The sequence below is a fragment of the Lacerta agilis genome, chromosome 9 (assembly GCF_009819535.1).
Source record: "Lacerta agilis isolate rLacAgi1 chromosome 9, rLacAgi1.pri, whole genome shotgun sequence".
Lineage (NCBI taxonomy): Eukaryota > Metazoa > Chordata > Lepidosauria > Squamata > Lacertidae > Lacerta > Lacerta agilis.
Window position 1 is genome coordinate 6,737,207 of NC_046320.1, and position 21,631 is coordinate 6,758,837.

The 21,631-nt window shown below is 42.0% G+C and overlaps 1 protein-coding gene across 4 annotated transcripts in view; it reads left to right on the plus strand.

Annotated features, from left to right (window-relative positions):
- Nucleotides 1–21,631, plus strand: part of PCDH7 (protocadherin 7) — a 401,709-nt gene that overhangs the window by 313,377 nt on the left and 66,701 nt on the right. The window lies entirely within an intron of this gene.

The window sequence follows — 21,631 nt, forward strand, 5'->3', positions numbered from 1 at the left end:
CTCTGAGCTCTTTGCTCTCCTACTTTTAAGGCACACAGGGTTCTGGGAGATGGTGGTTCTGGAATGTGTTAGCCAGCTGCTCTGGCTCTGCCTCCTCCTCCTCCTCTCCCATTATTTCCCAACTTTCCCCCTCATCTGCCTCTGAGCTGTGATCTCACTCAAACCCCAGTTGTGATTCTGAACTGTCTTCTTCTTCTCTGGAAGGGTCACACTGGGAAGGCAGTCTCCACCATTCCTCCTCTACCCAGTCCCTCACAGGAGGTGACTTTAAATTGATGTATTCCTGCATTGAAGTAGTTGGGGCTAGATGGCCCTCAGAGTCCCTTCCAACTGTACAGTTTTATGCTTCTATGTATATGTGGATGGATTATTTAATTATCTACTTTATTGCTATCTATTTTACGGTATGGGATTCTGACTGCTGAGAAAATGGAAATATGCCTTCTCTCTTCTTCATCTGCATTAGTGCCTTTAATTTGCAAGAATAATTGCATAGTTTACATTCCAATTGTACATCTGTCATCACTTTGATTTCATCTCTTTGCATCAGGTGGTGTAAAAATTAAACGTAGCCAAGTTCCTTTGAGAGTTATACATCTTGTGTGGGTTTTTGTTTTGTTTTGTTTTGTTCTTGTCTTGCTTTCTCTCTCTCTCTCTTTCACACAAACACACACACACACACACACACATGCACATGTCTTGTAAATTGTTTCAAAGCTTTTCCTGTTTATTGGATGTCATCTATTGTGTCACAGTCTTTTACTTTTAGATGTTTCAATTATGCAGGAACAAGGTGCATTTGCTCTGTGTTTTTCGCAGGGACCTGGTTTCCATTTGCCACCTCAGCTTTGCATAACACTCACCTATTTTTTAAAAAGAATTTTTTTAAAAAATATTTTTTTGATTTCCAAAGGTGTGTGCAATGTCTCTCTCATATTTTTTCCACGTTGCATTTTTACAAATCAGTTTTGGTTGTAGAGACATTAGGAAGAAAATGGGGAAAGAGGTGGGTGGGAAGGGGGGATGGGTGATGTGGGGTGACGATGTTTCTATTTTACTTTATCTATGTAGGGTTTGGTGTCAGCGTTGTTTGTGTAGGTTCTCTGTTGTTCGCTTGTGCCCCTTTGGCGGTGAGAGAGGTTGGGGTTGGCATAGGGTGTGATTGTTCATTTGTGATTGGCTGTGGTGATCTTTGGTTTCCTGTGTGAGTTGGGTGGGTGGGTGTTTTTGATCAGGTTAGCCATATTGATTTATATGCTGTCGGTAGATTTTTGTCATCGTCTTGTTGGGCTGTGTGTGTGATGAATGGGAACCATACCGGGGTGAAGGTGTCTTCTTCTGTTTGTCCCTGTGTCCTTTTCAGCTTACTTGTTAGTTTTTCTAGTTAGGCTGTTTCCCATACTACTTGGTACCATTGGTCCATGCTTACTCCTGACAGGTCTTTCAAGTGTCTGGTTATGATGTTTCTGGCTGCTGAGAGTAGATAGGTTATGAGTTCTTTGTGGTGTAAGTGGGCATTATTGTCTTGGAAGATGTTGAGTAACAACACCAATTGCATGCCCTCTTAAGCAATCCAGCAGTAAAATCAGCAGCAACTAGACCCCTGACAACCTTCGAAAACCTCATCCTAATGACAAAGGGACGTGGCAGAGGGATGGTATCTGCAATACACAAAATACTACTCAGGAATCCCATGAGCTCCCTAGACACAATCAAGAAACAATGGGAGGATGACATAGGATACGAAATCAACCATACCCAATGGACCAGAATCCATATCAACGAAAAGAAAAGAACTCACCCTAAAACTAACTTACAGGTGGTATCTAATGCCAAGAAAATTAGCGCTAATACACCCAGGAACCTCACCAAAATTCTGGAGAGGGTGCACCTCCACAGGCACATACTTCTACATGTGGTGGGAGTGCCCCAAAATCCAACCATTCTGGACAACAACCCTACAAGAAATATGTAAGATAACCAAGCAAGTGCTAGAAACACTCACCTATTTTTAACTTCAAAATACCCCGCATCCTGTGAATTGTTATAATGCAGCTCCTTTATTCTAGCCTTCCAGATTTTACTTAAGCCACAAGATAATAGGGTGAGGTGTGTGTGTGTGTGTGTGTGTGTGTGAGAGAGAGAGAGAGAGAGAGAGAGAGAGAGAGAGAGAGAAGTAGTAGTAGTAGTAGTAAATTTATTACGGCCATTGGCCCATATAAGAGAGAGAGAGAGAATTTTCTGGCCTTTAGAGATAAATTGATAAATTGGTGGGCCGCAGTATATTTTAAAATTTAATTATTTATGAGCTCTATTTTATTGGAGAAGTGTATCTATTTTCAGGAAATCTTCCATTTGCATATATATATATATATATATATATATATATATATATATGCCAGTGGCCTTTTGTTTTATTTTTAACTGGCATCCTGCTGCAGCCAAAGATTTCACTTGATATTTTGAATCCATCACTGAAATCCGGTCCTTGCCATTTCTTGGGCATCTCTTCGCATCTGTTCTGAATCATTTGCATCTGAGTTCCTGTCTTTTATCCACACAGCCCCTTCTGTCTCTAGGCTCTGGTTTGTTTGTTTTCCCCCTCCAGCTTCCCATGCTTCTGTAGCTTCTTGACTACCATCTCCTGCCTCCTTCATTGCTAATCATTGTAATTATTATTTATCATAACCATTTTATTCTGCCTTTCCTCCAAGGAATTCAAGGTAGTGTAAATGGTTATCTGCCTCCCTATTTTATCCCAGAATGCTCAGCAGGGTCCCCAAAGGCAGTGGAGCTGGTTTACCATCTAAATGAGATGGGTGGTGGTGGTACCATTGAGACCAGGGTCTAAAATTACATAACTACACCACTTGAATACATTTGTTATCCATTGTACAATCTGTTCCAGCTTGGGATATGAACACCCTACATACAGGAATGAAAATAGCAGAGGAGTGTGGTTTATAGATTTGATATCTAAAGGGCTTTCCCATGGAAGATGGAGCAAGCTTGTTTTTTCTTGCTCCAGAGAGTAGGAAACAAACCAATGAGTTCAAGTTACAAGAAAGAAGATTTTGAATAAAGTTCAGGAAGAGCTTTCTGACAGTCAGAGCTGTTCAACAGTGGAACAGAATCCCTCAGATGGTGGTGGACTCTCCTCCACTGGAGCTTTCAAAGTGGTTGGATGGCCATCTGTCATGGATGCTTTAGTTGAGATTGCAGGGGTTGGACCAAATGACCATCAGAGTCCATTCCAACCCTACAATTCTACGATTCTCTGGAAATGATTATTATCATTTTTGTAGAAACCTTCTCTGAAATAATACTTGATATATAAGGCTCCTCAGAACTTTGTTTTGGGAAACTTTGGATAATAATTGGTTGTTCTGTGTGGTGCCATTAGCCCTGTTCATGTTTTACACATGCAGCTTCAGATGTGTGCTTCTGTTTTCATCCCAACGTCGTCTGACCTTTGGATATTCAGGGCAGAATCTTGGAAAGGGAGCTCACACAAAGGTGGTGTTGCATTTGGCAGACCTCTGCACTCAATACATGAGGGATGGTGTTGGTGCTGGGGCAGAACTGCAACTTTAAGCAGGAAGACAGAATCATGCCCTCACTTCTTCTTCTGCACATGGCTCACCCACCCCTGGGTACATGTATGAATGGGGTTACAGTTGTACCTTGGAAGCTGAACAGCTTGCAAGTCTAACGTTTTGGCTCCCAAACGCCGCAAACCCAGAAGTCAGTGTTCTGGTTTGCGAACGTTCTTTGGAAGCAGAACATCTGATGTGGCTTATGCAGCTTCCGATTGCATGCAGGAAGCTCCTGCAGCCAATCAGAAGCCACACCTTGGTTATTGAATGTTTTGGAAGTAGAACGGACCTCTGCCACAGATTCTGTTCAGCTTCCAAGTTACAGCTGTATTGTTAAGTGTCACAAGTAGCAGATCAGTAATGACATCTCTTGAATTTGGTTAGGGATTTCTGGACATGTGTTTGTATCCACCGAAGACATGTAGAGTAGATCCATTGAAACAGATTAGTCAATACTTCTTCTTTCAATACTCTGAGACTAAGGGCTCATCCAGACTCCTGCTTGCCCTGCTGTTTTCCCCAGAGAAAATCCAATCTTCACTACTGGGCCCATGTCCAGAAAGCAAGAGAGAAACAAGAAAGTGTTTGAACCCATGCTTTCAAAGCACAGGACAAGCGGAAGTGTGGACAAGCTCTTAGTCTTATGCAATACAAAGTCACTAATCAATAAGGTCATTCTAATTTCTCATTTACGTGAGCCAGTTTTCCTCTAAATTTTTGTTCCAATATTTGCTTGTATTTGGTTCAGCCTCTTCTAGCCTGACCTCTTTTTCCCCCTGAAGACATTGAACGAGCGTTATTTTTTTTCCATGATGGTTTCAACAGGGTTTAATATAAAGTAGCTATAAAAAATTCAGGAAGGGTCACTTCAAGTTTTTCCAGTTCCTGATGATTTACAGACATTTGACCATTCATGCTGGCTGGCGATATTTATCTGTTGCCCTTAAACCGCAGTTTGAATGTCATGCACAAACTGTAGTTTTAACAAACCAAGAAGTATCCTCTGAAGCCAAGCATGTGGGAGAGAAGGGAGGGGAGAGAATCAAATGCTCAAATTCATTGCTCGTTCCTCATCCAGGAACATAACATCCAAACCATGGCAGTGCCTGTGATGGAAGTACTTTGAATTGAGCTTCAAAGCAAAACGATAAGGATCCCTTTTGGTATAAATGAACTCATAGTGTTTGTACAAATGCACACGTATCACAAGAGCATTTTTTGGCTCCTTGTCATTTGATGCTAATAATCATCATATGCCACCGAATGGTCTCCATTCCATACCACCCTGCAATGCAATGTTATAACCTTTCTATTTTTAAAACTCTATTCCAGCAGTTCATATTACGGGCTTCAATTTTGTATTCTGCCTCCTCCGTCTACTTTATGCTATACTGTTGCTGTGCTTGTTTTGATTTACTTGCTCTGGGTTACGACCCTTTTCATTAGAGCTGACTGCTTAATTAAGTTTCCAATTGTTTTCGCTGTGTCTCTGCTGCCCTAGCTCTCCAAATGAAATAACAAAAGTGCAGCTATCATACTCTGGTAGTTGTCTTATCAATTATATTTTCCTCTTACCATTTGTTTCACTCTCTCTTTTTCATTAGCTGTGCACTTTACAAGATGTTAATTTTCAGACTCTTTGGAGATGCTAGACATTAATTCACATTGATCACGCAGGATTCTGTTTATATGGGAGCAGCAACCAACCTCAAATCTCTCCACAGGCACTCTTGGCTAGGGACCGGTAAATCTGTCAATTTCGGTTTCTCATTTTTCCAGTTTTAAATTTATTCCACTGAATTTCCTCATCTATTTGCAGTTCATAAAAAAGTCCTCATGAAAATGTAACAGCATTTAGTGCAAGTTTTCTCTAATGTGTACACTTTTGCAATGCAATTGCCCCTAAAACAATGGATTTATCTGTGTTATTGTTAGTAATGAATGCATTTTTATTAACATTTTACCCTGGTATATGCATTTTTTTTCATATTACTTGACTAGATAACTGTATTGCAAAATTCAGCTACGCACAAATTTCAGTGGATAACTACTTTTCAGTTCTCATATTGTTTTGGAGACTTAGGTAGGCGGGCACTTAAATACAAACAAAATCAAATTTCTAGCTCATCCCTACTCTGAGCCGTCCCAAGTGATTCTGCTACCAAAGCAAAATGTAATTTTGCACCCCACCAACCTTGTACATATGTAAATCCAGCCACTTGCGTGGAATGAGAAAAAGAGAGGCTGTAGTCAGGGTGCAATGACAGAGCATTTGCTCCAAACACCATATTGTCTCGATTCTCTGAAGCAGGTTCATCATGAAGAATGGACAGGAAGCCTGTTACCTTCTAGAAATTGTTGGACTACAACTCTCATTGTCCTGACTATTTTCCATGCTCATTGAGGCCAATGGTATCTGGAGTTCAGCATCGTCCGTGGAGTTGCATGTCCTCGCTTAGATTTTGTTCCTCCTGATTAAACTGATGCCTCTGAAATTCTACTCTCCCAAGCAGCCACCTGAATTGAATTGAACTGGGCCAGTACCAGAAAAACATCTACTTCTGCTTCATTGACTATGCAAAAGCATTTGACTGTGTCGACCACAGCAAACTATGGCAAGTTCTTAAAGAAATGGGAGTGCCGGATCACCTCATTTGTCTCCTGAGAAATCTCTATGTGGGACAAGAAGCTACAGTTAGAACTGGATATGGAACAACTGATTGGTTCAAAATTGGGAAAGGAGTACAACAAGGCTGTATATTGTCTCCCTGCTTATTTAACTTATATGCAGAATTCATCATGCGAAAGGCTGGACTGGATGAATCCCAAACCGAAATTAAGATTGCCGGAAAAAATATCAACAACCTCAGATATGCTGATGATACTACCCTGATGGCAGAAAGTGAGGAGGAATTGAAGAACCTTTTAATGAGGGTGAAAGAGGAGAGCGCTAAATATGGTCTGAAGCTCAACATCAAAAAAACTAAGATCATGGCCACTGGTCCCATCACCTCCTGGCAAATAGAAGGGGAAGAAATGGAGGCAGTGAGAGATTTCACTTTCTTGGGTTCCATGATCACTGCAGATGGTGACAGCAGTCACGAAATTAGAAGACGCCTGCTTCTTGGGAGAAAAGCAATGACAAACCTAGACAACATCTTAAAAAGCAAAGACATCACCTTGCCGACAAAGGTCCGTATAGTTAAAGCTATGGTTTTCCCAGTAGTAATGTATGGAAGTGAGAGCTGTACCATAAAGAAGGCTGATCGCCGAAGAATTGATGCTTTTGAATTATGGTGCTGGAGGAGACTCTTGAGAGTCCCATGGACTGCAAGAAGATCAAACCTATCCATTCTCAAAGAAATCAGCCCTGAGTGCTCACTAGAAGGACAGATCCTGAAGTTGAGGCTCCAGTACTTTGGCCACCTCATGAGAAGAGAAGACTCCCTAGAAAAGACCCTGATGTTGGGAAAGATGGAGGGCACAAGGAGAAGGGGACGACAGAGGATGAGATGGTTGGACAGTGTTCTCGAAGCTACTAACATGAGTTTGGCCAAACTGCGGGAGGCAGTGAAGGATAGGCGTGCCTGGCGTGCTCTGGTCCATGGGGTCACGAAGAGTCGGACACGACTGAACGACTGAACAACAACAACAACAGTACCAAGTCTGAAGTGGAATGATCCAGCATTTTCCTTATTAAATTCCTGACTCCTCATGACTTGTCAGTCCAAACCTGATTATATTGAAGGATCTCTTGGCAGAAAGCATGCCATTTCGGAGCTCTCTTCTGTGCTTGCCCCACAGTTGATGATATATAAGGTTAAACAGAAGTCATAGTATAGAAAAACCTTTAACAGATAAAGTCAAGTTTCAAATTGCTACCTGCCAATCGTGAGGTTAAACCTACACTGGGTCAACTGCTTATCCCGCTGTTTTCCCTGTAACTGACTACAGAGCAAGAAGATGGGAAATACCTGTATCTAATAATGTGTCACCAATAGAATTGCAATGAAATTAAGGAGAAAAGGTGTTGGAGAACCTTTCTGAAATACAGTATGCATGTTGTAATTTATAAATATATCAATTGCTAATCTACCATTTGCTATTTAAGAAAAACAACAACAACAACAACAACTGAAAGCCTAGGCTCTAGGAACTCCATTATACCAAATGAGCCATCTCTAATGGGCTTTTTGTATTTACATTATTGCAAAGAAAAGACCTGATGTTTCAGAACTTGACTTCACAGTTACAGGCAAGAATACCGTAAGTCTCACTCTCTCTCTCTCTTTATAGGTATGAGCATGCCTGATTTTGTAGCTGCAGAATTTTGTAAAAGCTTAGGAGCTACAGTGTTTCAAACTAGGGTTCTAATAAATCTGGGAAAATTTCTTAGTCTCATCAAAATGCCTTTGAGTTCCTTGTATGTTTTGCATGAGACGAGTTTCCCAAAAATCAAAAAGGCAAAGACCTGTGAAGCCTAGACATGTTACTGAGAGATGATAGATGATAGATAGATAGAGATGATAGTTATAAAATCATTGTCTACCCTTGACATTCCTCGGACATTTAAGTCACCTCCAATTTAAAATGTTGGAACCATTTCTATTACTTTGCACATCAGTTTTGGTTACCCTCTCAGATGTTCTGGTTGACATATGAACTTTTCTAACACTGTCCTTTCATCTGAGGTGAAATTTCAGGCTACATAAAAGACATAATGGACCTTGACATGGGTGCAGTGGTGGAGGAAGGTGCGTGGGGGGCGGTCTGCCCCGGGTGCCATCTCTGAGGGGGCGACAAGAAGGCACCCCGCTGGGGACTCGCCCTGCCACCCTTGGGCACGGCGGTGTGAGCTGCCGCCATAGCACTGCCGCAACCACATGTGGTACGTAGTGGCGCACGCACATGTGCACCTGGCTGTTTGCCCCACCCCCAACATCCCGCACCGGGTGGCGGTTCTCCTTCCTTCACCCCTGCATGGGTGTTGAAAGTTGACAGATATTTTAAGGTACACAGCGTTATGACAGCATATGGGACGTCAACTCTTTCTAGCTGCAGCTTCAGATTCCAGCACGTAATCTGTGCTGAAATGTTAGTAACCAAACCAATAACTATATTTTAGGCCCCATTTTAAAGGCACTGCTGTGAGGTGATGATAACAACAACAACAACAACAGCTGCAAAAGCCTTTTCCACATGCAAGAGCATATGTTTGTGCATGCGGGGGGAATCTGTTGCATACAAAGAGCACATTTGTGCAAGGAATTCCCTACCCGGCCAACGCAGGCACCCAGTAGCACACACAGACTTTGGAGCTGTGCCCAAATCACTCATTACCCTTGACCCATGCTGAATTAGGTCAGTCGACAAATTAGGTCAGGCATTTTAATGTATTCTGGTGTTCAGGACTCATTTCGGAATGCAGGCTGAAAGCAGTAGTGTTACAATGCCTCAAAATAATTTAAAAGAATAGATGCGTAATATCTCTGTGGTTGCTTATGACTGCAGGTTCCATTTATAATTGTTTTGCAGTGAAGTGCTTGGAAACAATTTATTTTATTTTATTTTTCATAGCTGGTCTGTAAGTGGCATTCCTTTTGGTTTACTTCCCACCCACTTCATGTATTGTCTGTAAGAATTCAGGGTCACCCTGTTAACTATTTCCCCAATCCTGCCAGTGACCATTCAATCAGAAGCGGAGGGAACTTTTCATCTGATGGCCCCAAGTCATACAGTGAGATTTGCTTGACCAGGCATGGGAAAATCACCATGGACGTGCCAGTCCCCATAGCAAATATAAGTTCCAGACCAGCTCTCAGCTGTCCTGCTGGCAGCTGAAGTCTTGAACAGTAGACATTATTTTCCTTACAGCAAAAGCAGGCTGAATCGGGGTCCTGGTATGAGTAACAAGCTTTCTTGGGATGCCTGGGCAGAAACCATTTGCCGAGTGTGGTGTAGTGGTTAAGAGCGGTGGACTCGTAATCTGGTGAACCGGGTTTGCATCTCCGCTCCTCCACATGCAGCTGCTGGGTGACCTTGGGCTAGTCACACTTCTCTGAAGTCCCTCAGCCCCACTCACCTTACAGAGTGTTTGTTGTGGGGGAGGAAGGGAAAGGAGAATGTTAGCCGCTTTGAGACTCCTTCGGGTAGTGATAAAGCGGGATAACAAATCCAAACTCTTCAAACTCTTCTTCTCTCCTGCTTCCCTCCAGAGAGGGCCTGCACTGCAAGAATGACTTGTGTTACACTTGACAAAATGGAGTGGCTACCACCGGCCTGCAGTGACTCAGAAATGAAAACAGGCCCTTCCTTCCTGTGTCCCTAACCTACTAGAGCTTTTTTATTATTATTTTAAAAAAATGTAGTTGTCATGTTATGAGCTGCACTGCCAATGAAAATCAATAAAAGCAATTTCCATCTACATTTATGATCTCCTCCTCACTGGGTTCCCCCTTATCATTTTTCTGGAGCTATTTTATCAAAATGTCACTGAGCCTGAACAGAATGCTAGTTTTTGTTGTTGATTTCTTTGTTTCCCGTACAAATGCAGGGCAAATCAAGTGTTCTTTGTTCAGTTTTAGCACAAATAAGTTTAGCAGGATGGTTTCAGTATGTGGTGGATAGAATGGGATATTCTGTGATACCCCCCCCCTTTGTTTTCATCAGCAGGGCTTTCTCTTCCCAGGCCCAAATCATAGCTTGCTGAGCTCTAAGGTCAAAGGGGACAGATACAAACCATGAAAAGCCAGTGGAAATGCTTTAAATTCTATTTTGGATTCTCTGCAGAGAATATGTGGAGAGCATTTGTAGCTAAAATTCACAGACACATGATACCTGCATTTGGGGGGGAAAACAATAATGGACTTCAATATTTGATATCTGCCTGGTGATTTCCTGCCCGACTGTTTTATATTAATATTTGACAGTGTTGATTGCTCACATGCAATATAAGATATGACAGTTGTTGTTGTTTTGGCATTTTACCTTTACGGAACAGTTTTATATTTGCCAGGGTAGTCCTGCATATCTTGCATCTAGCCTGTGCCCTCAGGCTAGATAGCCAGTATAATTACCCGCTTTGAAGAAAGATTCAAGTACCAGCCTAGGTGGGGAGTGGGAAGGAACCATTGTATCCCTTTTTAGAGGCAGCAAGATGATGAGTATTAATGGCTAAATTATCGCCCGAGTGCTCCTTTGCATGTTCAGACCCAGAAACCTCCCCCCTAAATAAATTCACATTTGACTCAATTTTTGTTTTGCTTTTTGGCAGAATTTAAGCCACAACTTTATTGATTTCAGAAAGTGAGTGGTTGCATAGGCTCTGGTTCGACTATCTCCCTGCCATGCAGGTAGCGCTGACCCAGGGTTCCAGCATAGGTCAGCCAATGGTGAACACCTGGATAAGTGGAAAGCCGGGAACAGGCTATCTCTGCCACCCAAATGTCCCCCTGGACTCAGGCACAGGCACAAACCATTTAAGTCCCTGGATTCCTTTAATGGAACACCCTTCACATAGGGATGGTGAGACCGTTCCCCCATCCCTATCACCTGAACCAGTGCCTATCTACAACCTGTGACGATTTGCTACATGGCAGGCGAAACCCAAATGGCAACAGCCAATCAGCCAAGTGGGGAAAATTCCTGCTGTGTCGTCTGTCCCAACAACAGACGACACACGACAGCATAGCAAGGTCGAGCGCACAAGCCCTGAAAGTAGAGAGAGGTGGGCAGATGTTCCAAATGCACACACTGAAAGAGGAAGTTCTGGGTCACGTGCATGGGTATATATAGGTCCCTCAATCCATTTGGACTGTGCCCCATTGGCCAGATTAAACCCAGCATTGAGGAACCTTCCAAATGGGTGTTGTGGCTGACCAGTCATACCCACCCACAACACAGGGTGTCGGTTTCCAGGTCTCACCGCAACACGTGCCCTCTTTGAGGGAGGACCCGATTTATTTGAAGAACCCCTCATAAGCTAGCCAGAAGATAGTTTTCAAACCAATGTTTGACAATGGCTGATATTCAAAATGTACCATTATAAAGTACAGCAAGCCTGCAACTTAAATGCATTTAACTTGTGCACATTCAGCTTTATGCGCATGGCAAAACTGCAATATGCTACTGTGAGAAATGCCTATGCTTTTGAATGGAGAACATGATGCACGATTAAGCATATTACAGTTAATATGTACACATTGCATAGCAATTACTAAGAAATGCATTGTGAAAGTCACATGGCTGTTTCTGCAGATAGGTTTCATGTCCACTGGCTGCCAATGTCAAGGAATGTGGAAATACCAGGTGAAATTAATTTACCAGTGTGAAACAAAGCCTTTGAGCACAGGGAAAATAAACTCCTGGAACACAGAAGTATTCTTTCCTCCACAGTAGTAAAGATCATTTCCTGATGCTCCGCTATTCATCATACAGCTTTCAGTATCCAACAATGAAATCTGTTTTCCTGCTGATTGCTTCCTCCATTCTTTTAATGTGTACGCTGATGCAGCATTTTGAGTTGGAGAAACACAGACACATAAAAGATTCTTCCTATTCTTCCCATCTACCCAGAAGAATTTGTATCATTTCATGTTAATCCAAGGCAAGGTTGGGAGAGCTAGGCCATCTCAAGTTAGATTTGATCTCAACAGAGTCACGTTTAAATTCCTTTCTTTGCTTGAGATTTATTTGGCAGTCAACCCAAAAGGTTAACCTGTGCTCGTCTTCATGAAGCCAACATTGTTGTCATGATACAATTACATAATGACTTTGTGGCCTGCAGGTACACGGCGTGTCATTGACCCACACAATTCTTGTGCTGACGTAGCTCACTATTTACTTCCTCTTCACTTTTTTGCAGTATAGATCCATGTGATAACATTCGATGATATAACCTAGCACTGTGCCTTGTCAAGTTTCCTGCAACTTGCTTTATTCGCCATTTCAAAAATACTTGCCATATTTGATCTTTGTACTGAAAAAATGCCTTTTCAAGGGCAGGGGGAAGAACCTCACAGTATAAAACAGTACCCCCTTATTTATTTATTTGAAAAGTTTTTTTTTTTTTGTTAAAGTACTGACAGTGCTTTATTCAGTTCCCATATTGCACAAGGCTTTTCACTCTCCATTGACATAACATGCCCTTTCTCCATGTGGTGTCAGTAGAGGCTGACAAACCAAATGCATTGTGGGAAATGCTGCAATGAATTATGTCCCAAGCATATTGGAATGCAATACTGATTATCTATGACGGGTGCTCTGATTCGTCACAGTTTTCTCACAAACTGGGTCTTTTTCCTGTGTTAAAAATCAAATCAAATCAAATCAAACATAACAGATATTTGGTGCAACAGAAAGCTGTGTCTAGTTCTGAATGGGCTTATATACTTTGCGAACCCAATATTCCCATGCTGCTTTTATTGGCTGTTTTGAATCAAAGTTACCACCTGGTTTAAGCGCAATTGAATATTCTGCAGGATCCCTCTATTCCCATTCAGAAGCCGGAATGTTTGTGAAGAAAGCTATGCTTTGCCAATGGATGAAGCTATGTATAAATAGTGACTAAGGGAACATACAGCACAGGCAGCAGCATTTGTACAAGAAAAGGAAGCAGGTGTGCCCCAAGAAGGGGGTAACTTTTCTTTGCAGTGTTTTAAATGGGGAGAATAATGGTAATTGTACTCCACAACATTCAGAGGCTACTGTGTTGCCTATTCTTTGTGTAAATCATATGTGCATGGTATAGTATCTGTGGCTGTGCATCTTACTCCCCATACAGAAGTAGCAGCAGCAACATTGGTATACAGTTTGGTTAAGAATCACATCTGCAGCTGGGTTAATTTTGCAAGAGTTTGCACAGCTAAGCTGCTGTGCATTTTCCCCTTCCCCCCCATTTGTTTGCTTGTTTGTTTGTTTGGGTTTTTCCTTTTCTTTTTGCTTGTTTTGTAGCTCCAGTTATATCTGCAACCACTTGTAAACAACTCTATAAATATATGAACAATAACAACAACTGACCCTGTGTTCTGTTTGGGGCATGGCCCTAATCTCCCTGCCCCAATGCATTTTTGGCTGAATGTATCCTTTACAAGGGCAAACATTCTCTGCCCATGATCTGTTCAGACTCTGGTTCTCAATATTGTTGAGCATTCATTTTAGCTAGCAGGATGAATTATTGATTAGCTGCACCAACAAAATCACTCTGTAATGTAACATTTGAGGCATTTTCATTTAAATAGAGTTGCCTTAAATATTTAGACAGGCACCTGACGATGAATGCTTTTTTTCAAACAATTATGGAATGTTCATAGTGCTCATTGATTCACCAAGATCCAATATTCACAAAGCCCTTCTCTTTAAATTACAAGTCACTGCAGATGTTCTGCTCCATTAGCGGGAGGGAATTGTTTGAGGTTCCCGGTGATGTTTTCAAGGACGTTCTGTGTGCTCTGTAATGCCCGAAGTTATACGGATGTAGCACCTGGGACTGAGGTTTGAAGATGTGTACATAGTTGATGGGGAATTAAATTGTCATCTAAATGAGTCGGCTACATTGGCTGGTACCTTCAGAGAAAAGGAGAGAGAGAAAGAGGGAAAACCTGTCTCATGCTTTTGCCTGTCAAAGACTGATATTTAGGAAAATGACATGAAGAAAGGAGGCGGGCCTACATCAAGTGATTCATACGGTGGTGTGATTCTGCTGTTTAAGTTATTGAATGCTGTAATAGAGAAATAGTGTAGCACAGCAGAGATTGATTGAAGTGGCATAAGGCCAGAGCAGGGAATTGTTGGGAGGGAGTCACGCTTGTCCTCTGTAGCTAAATACTTATGGGCTTATACAAGCCTTCAATCCACCCTTTAGAGCAGGGATGGTGAACCTGGGTGCTTCAGAACCCCGTTTTACCACAAATCCCATCTTCCCTGACCACTAGCCATGCTGGCTGAAGCTGATAGGAGTTGAGCAACACTTATTTCTTTGCTGTACTTCTGCACCCTCCTTTATCCATCAGGATTCTCGGGTGGCTTGCATTGTTCACATTTAAGCAACAACTTTTGGACAGGCATGGATTCCCCATCCCTGTTTGAAGGCTAATGCCATAGACTCACTGTCACCCTCTAGAAGTCAGGAAAAGGCTTGGGCTCCCCTGGGTCCTAGATTTCTTTCTCATCCCCAGACTTTGGACAGTGGTCACTATTTCCCAGAGTAGTAAAGGTAAAGGAACCCTAGACGGTTAAGTCCAGTCAAAGGCGACTATGGGGTTGTGGTGTTCATCTCGCTTTTAGGCCGAGGGAGCCGGCGTTTGTCTGCAGACAGCTTTCCGGGTCATGTGGCCAGCATGACTACACAGCTTCTGGTGCAATGGAACACTGTAATGGAAACCAGAGCTCACGGAAACACTGTTTACCTTCCCTCCACAGTGGTACCTATTTTTCTACTTGCACTGGCATGCTTTCGAATTGCTAGGTTGGCAGGATCTGGAACAGAGCAATGGGAGCTCACTCCGTCACAGGGATTTGAACCGCTGACCTTCCAATTGGCAAGTCCAAGAGGCTTTAGACCACAGTGCCACCCGCGTCCACCTTCCAGACTAGTAGCCATTTGTCAGCTGCCCCTCCAGGAAAACAGCTCACTAGAAACACCTACAACAACACTGTTAATGGCCTTGAAGTGAATATGACTCAAATTAGAAGCATTCAATTATTTGTAAAATGAATTCAAATGGATGCTAAGACTCTGGGCCGAAGCACACTTTCTAGGAAGTAGTCCAGTAGAACGAACACAATTCTTGCGAACTGTGCAACACAAGTCAGAGGTTACGTAATATTTAACAGAATGTGACTGGTGTTTTAAATGGAGCAAGTTTCAAATAGTGCAGCTGACTTTCATCTTTGAAGCAGAGAGTTTCTTCTATCAAATCATGAGCAGCACATTATTTCCCTCTTTGCCGAGAAATATTTGCAGAGACAAATTGATAAATGGATTGTGACATGAAGTAAGGTAATTCAGAGCCTATTCGCAGGTGGGAAGATACTGGAAATGGTTTGCATTAATTCATATGAAATGGCCCAATCACCAAGTCATACCCTTGGTCCTTTTAGCCAGTCCCGGAAATGACTTTCTGTTATGGCCTCTGGCAGAGGTCTTTGCATCTCTACGGCCAGAGATCCTTCACTCCATAGTGGAAAACACAAGCAGCTTGGATACTAAATTCCTTATCCAACAGCACTTTTAGATTTTTGCTGAATTTGACAGCAAGCAATCAATTTCACTTATCTATTATGAAGCAGCTTGACTAAGACAATCAAAAGGGTTTATGCAATCAGACTTTTGCATTGCTTGGGCTTCGAGTGAGGGTTTTTTTAAAAAAAATATATTCTTAAAATCCCTATAAATGAGGGCAGGGGGCAAGACAGGGGGCTTTCAAAGCATAGCACAATAGGGGCTTATAACGCCCATCCCTGACAGATGCAAGATACCACCAATGACAAAAGCTGGTGCAACGGCAGTAACTCATAACTCCTTTTGCTCTTTGAAGTGCCAGTAATTTATGTTGAGCAGGGTAGCAATGTCAGAGGGCAATTGACAGCCTCAGGGCCTTATGGTTGACATCACGGCTTCAAGTAAAAGTAGCAAGGTCTTTGGACCTCACACATCTGAGCATTGTGAATAGTCTGTGGCCCTTCAGATGTTCAGCCCCAGCCATCATGACCACTGGTCAGGAATGATGAGAGTTGTAGTCCAACAACATCTAGAGGCCCATCAGTTGGCCACACCTGTATCAGAGCCATTGAAAAACAGCCCACTGCAAGTGTTTGTAAGTATATCTATCCCATTGCACCTGGAGAATGTTGGCCAATTCATTGGGTTATGTGGCATTAAAGAATATGCTCAGCTTCCAAATATTCTATTTATTTCGGTTGTCACACAATGTAGTTCACTGAAGGTTGGAACTAGCCCAATCTTGTTTTCATTTTTTTCCATTTTTTCCCCCATTACACTTTCTTGGTTCTAAGCCGTTTCGTTTTTTAATCTTATGCTGACGGGGGGAAAGGCAATTGCCTTTGTTTGTGTTTCTGAATTGAAGAGTGTTCCAATACTAGGTATCAAAGGATACTTATTGTATTAATCTTTTTCAATTCCACAAAGAATACATTTGTTTTCTTTTTTCTTTTTCTCCCGAGAGCACGATCATTCCTCTGAATGCTGAATGTACTGAAGGCAGCAGCTTATTCTTCTGATGGTGGCACATATAAATAAAGAGCTGCTTTTATGAACCCAGCCCAACACCATGATTCATTTAAACTGGCAACCATAATCTTTCTTTTGTAAATCTCAGACGCTATTGTCTTAAACAGTTTACACGAAGGAATGTGTAGTACATGGGGCTAACTGCACATTAACACTCACACAGAAAACAGATTTAAGAGCCCTAGTGCTGTTTGATGTTTGGTTTCTTTTTAAGAGAAAAGAAAAGCTAAATTGGCTGGTGGGGAAGGTGGAGGTCTAGTTCCGAGGAAGGGAAGAACATTAAACCCTTCTTCTGCCTACCATTTTTCTACTCCACATTGGCCCCGCATGCCCTTCTCCCCTCAGACTTTCAAAAACATACTTCTTTTTCAATATGGGATAGGGAATGATTTCAGTGACACCTACATCCGACTTGTGTCTTGACTGTAAGCAGATTTTTTTCTGAAGCAATTTTTTTCATTAAAAACAAACAAAAACAAAACAGTAAGTACATGTGAGGGGCTTACGAAATAACGTGCACATTTAAATAGATATTTTGTGATGAAAATATGCATTTAAACATATTTTTCTGCACTTAAGAAAACATAAATCATTCACAGATGAATCTAGAAATGGGATGGGATTGATTTTTGAGGGAAACTGGCATGGAGCAGAAATCCAGTGATGCATCTAGCCATACTCGGGAACTATTACTAGGCTGTCCAATTGACGTGACAAAACTCTTCATAGCATCTGCTGCTTCGGAAGCAAATTGTTGCATGCTTCTCATTTCCTGCACAAAGAGATAGGAACAGCTACAGTGGATGCTTGGGTTATGGATGTATTCTGTGACAGAGGCACGTCCGCAACCCACAGCGTTCATATCCCGCAGCACCGCATCTGCGCACGCACATGACACAATTTGGCGCTTCTGCATATGCACGAAGCGCGATTTAGCATTTCTGTTCATGCGCAAGCACCGAAACCCGAAGTAACCCATTCCAGTACTTCCAGGTTCGGCACGGAGCGCAACCCGAAAAAACATAACCCAAAGCGGCCATAACATGAGGTATGACTGTAGTTTAAAATGAGTCAGACCTTTGGTTCCTCAAGTCCTTATTGCTATCCATTCTGACCACAGGTGGCCCTCTTAAGTCTTAGGCCAATCTCTTTCCCGCCTTCCTATCTGAGTGTTTTTTAAACACAGATGCCAGGGACCTTCTGCAGGAAAAGCGTGCTCGAACTCAGGATGAAGGAACGTTTGGCAAACCCTCACCATGACCAAATCCCACCCGGAAGCCTATGTCCTGACTGTGGAAGGACATGTGGATCCAGAATTGGCCTCCACAGTCACCTACAGACACACCATTAAGACCGTGTTAATATAAGACAATCTTACTTGGCCATGAGTGGTCACCAAAGAAGGTCTTAATGACATCTCAGCATTTTTTTTTTTAAGGAAATACAACTAGGCCCCTTTAGGTAGGATTTGAAGCCCCCTCAGCAGCATAGGAGCCAAGTCCTAGGGGCCACGGTCCCTTCAGCCCCCCAATAAAATATTTGAGGGCCAGGCATCCCCAAAGTTGATGGACATCGCCATTCAAATGGTGTGTGTGCACTGTGTGATGTGAACAATCATGCAGAGCAGGGCTTACCTGGGCCCCCCAAATATCTTATTCAAGTTAGCACCCCTGCTTGCCTGTAACATTTAGACATGCTTAACCCATGTAATTGTGCCATTACATTATCTTCTGTTCCAGTGATGGCCAAACTTGGCCCTCCAGCTGTTTTGGGACTTCAACTCCCACCATCCCTAGCTAACAGGAACAGTGGTCAGGGATGATGGGAATTGTAGTCCCAAAACAGCTGGAGGGCCAAGTTTGGCCATGCTCATAAATGTAAGTACAACCTGACCAGGTGAAATGACCAGCTTCACATGGTTGTCATTGGGGGAATAGATGAAGGCGGTCATAACTGGGGCCTAAATTGTGCAGCAAGGTTATTCAATGTGTTGTCCCTCACAGGGAGTGGGGGCATTATGGCTCTACTTCAAGGAAGTACCAAAATGTCTCAAGGCTGCTTGGAGCTCCTTTGGGTCGCCCCAGTTTCTCCTTTTCTGTTCCATCGCTTGTCCTGTATTCCAGCGACGCCAAAGAGAGATTAATCCATCGTGACTCTTTGAATTTGCTACTAATCTTCCTTTCTCCCTTCATTTATATTCATGTTTTCCCAGACACTGTGTTTACTCTTTTGTACCTTCAGGTTTTTCCAACAATTATACATGACACCAATGTAATTCTCTCCTATAAACTATTTTATCAACATCTATTAATTTCAGTGTGGCTCTTTGTTCCCCTCCGATCCCAGCTGAAAGTGGGGGGGCGGGGGCGGGGTAGAGATTTGCACATCTTGGCCAATGTACAATGCAGTGAGCATATACTGATGCTGACAAGTGTTTGTACAGAGTAGCTGTGTGTTTGATTGCTCTGTTGTCTCTTCAATCACACAAGTCCGTGCTGTTTATTTCTGTGATGATCTCTGTATCCTCGCATTTCTGTGTCACCCATCTTCATTTCCCTCTGCTGTTCGGTGTTCTGTTTATCAAAGTGAGTCACTGTCCCCTCTTGCTAAGTTAACCGTTGTGCTCAGGCAGGGTGTTTATTTATTTTTATTTTTATTTTTTTAATTAAAAGAAACGTTTAAAAAAGCTCTGGTAATTGCCTGTGTACTATTGTCAACTCTGCATACTAATTAACTCCAACATAGACGGAAGAAGTACCAAAGGTGAAAAATCAAATGCTCAGTGTGGCAGACAGATTTTTAAAAAATAAATAAATAAATTAAAAAATCAACAGCAGTGAGAACCTTTCTTGAACATGCTTTCAAGTGGTTTGAAGAGTATTTTCTCCTACTGTCCATATTTATCTGAAATGGTATCTCATAATACCTTGACAATATCTTTCTTCCATTTTTTGGGGCTCTGTTATGTGCCTCTGTGGACCAGCAGAGTTTCCTTCATCTCCTCCTGAGCCTTTAGAACAGGAAATGCTTTCTTTGGTTTTCTTTAAAAAAAAAATGAGGTAAAAGTATCATGGATGCTCTTACAAAATTTAATTATTATTATTATCATTATTTATTTATTTATAATACATACATGCATGCATGCATACATACATACCCCATCCATCTGGCTGGGTTTCCCCAGCCACTCTGGGCAGCTCCCAACAGAATATTAAAAATAGAATCAAACATTAAAAACTTTCCTAAACAGGGCTGCCTTCAGATGTCTTCTAAAAGTCAGATAGTTGTTTGTTTCCTTGACCTCTGATGGGAGGGCGTTCCACAGGGAAGGCGCCACTACCGAGAAGGCCCTCAGCCTGATTCCCTGTAGCTTCACTTCTCGCAGTGAGGGAACCTTCAGATGACTATTGAAGCTGGACCTCAGTGTCCGGGCTGAATGATGGGGTTGGAGACGCTTCTTCAGGTATACTGAGCTGAGGCTGTTTAGGGCTTTAAAGGTCAGCACCAACAGTTTGAATTGTGTCTGGAAGAGTACTGAGAGCAAATGATGCCATGGACAGCAAGAAACAGAGGTGATGGGACTCCTTGTTTGTTTGTTTGTTTGTTTGTTTGTTATTTAATTATTACATTTTTATACTGCCCTTCATCCGTAGATCTGAGGGTGGTTCTCAACATTAAAAACACACACACAACATACATAGGAAAGAGCAGGAACGAAAACAAACCAATACACTCTCTTCCACACACCCTCCTACAACACATTTAAAAAGATGTGGCATGTGTATGCACACTTACATTGAGCTTCAGAGTGCTGCATGTCGTAGTAATCAATTGACACCAGGAAAGAGAGTCTTCAGCAAGGGAGATTCCTCTGAGGAGAAGGTTTAGGGATTTTAAAGTACTCGGGAGTGTCTCCATTCTCATATTTTAGAATGTTGATGGGCATGGCATGGCCTTGGTCTGAATTCTTGAATATGGTGGCATTTCTTAAAGAGAGAAGATTCTATTGAATCTGTTGTGATTGGATTTTTTTAAAAAGGAAATCTGTGGCATCTTTTGTTAAACCCAATTTAAAGTGATGCTCTTGTGTTACTGATTTCCCTGTGTTGCAGGTTCCCTTGGTGCATGCTAAATTACATTAATTAACCTTGTGTCCCAGATATCAGTTGTTAACCTCTTGTGGGAAAATTATTCCTCAAAAGGGATTATTTTTGTACTTCAATTTGCTCTTCACTTTGCCAGCATAAGCACAGGCCCCGGATTGGCTTGGATTTTGTCATAATTTCTGAAACTAGAAAGAATGCTCATATTTCTTTAAATATCCTTTCCCCCTTGATAACTTGGTGGCCAGGCTATGTTTTTTGTTTTTGTTTTTTTGTTTTTACTTCTGGGGAGGCGGTTTTATAAAATATATATATATATCCTTGCATTATCTTTTTGTAAGGTGAAAGAGACTGTTCTGCTATTAAGCAGTATACAAATGTTTTTGTTTGTTTGTTTGTAATATTCATTTTTGTCTTCCACAAGGTTGGTAGCTTGTTTTTCAATTTAGATTGAATGCTTCTGAACATGTGCAAAGTTCATTTTGCCCATGCAAAGAAAAGTGAGTGGGTTTTAGGATAAGATTCACCAGTCATGTCTTACTTTTGAAGACAATTTTGCCTGGAAGGCTCAGTATTCATTGAACAACACACATTTCCCAGCATGAGGCTGCAATGATGGGGACCATTCCTTCTTTCATACTGCTGCAAAAGTTTCCTCTGTTGTGGAGGAAAAGTGAGGAAGG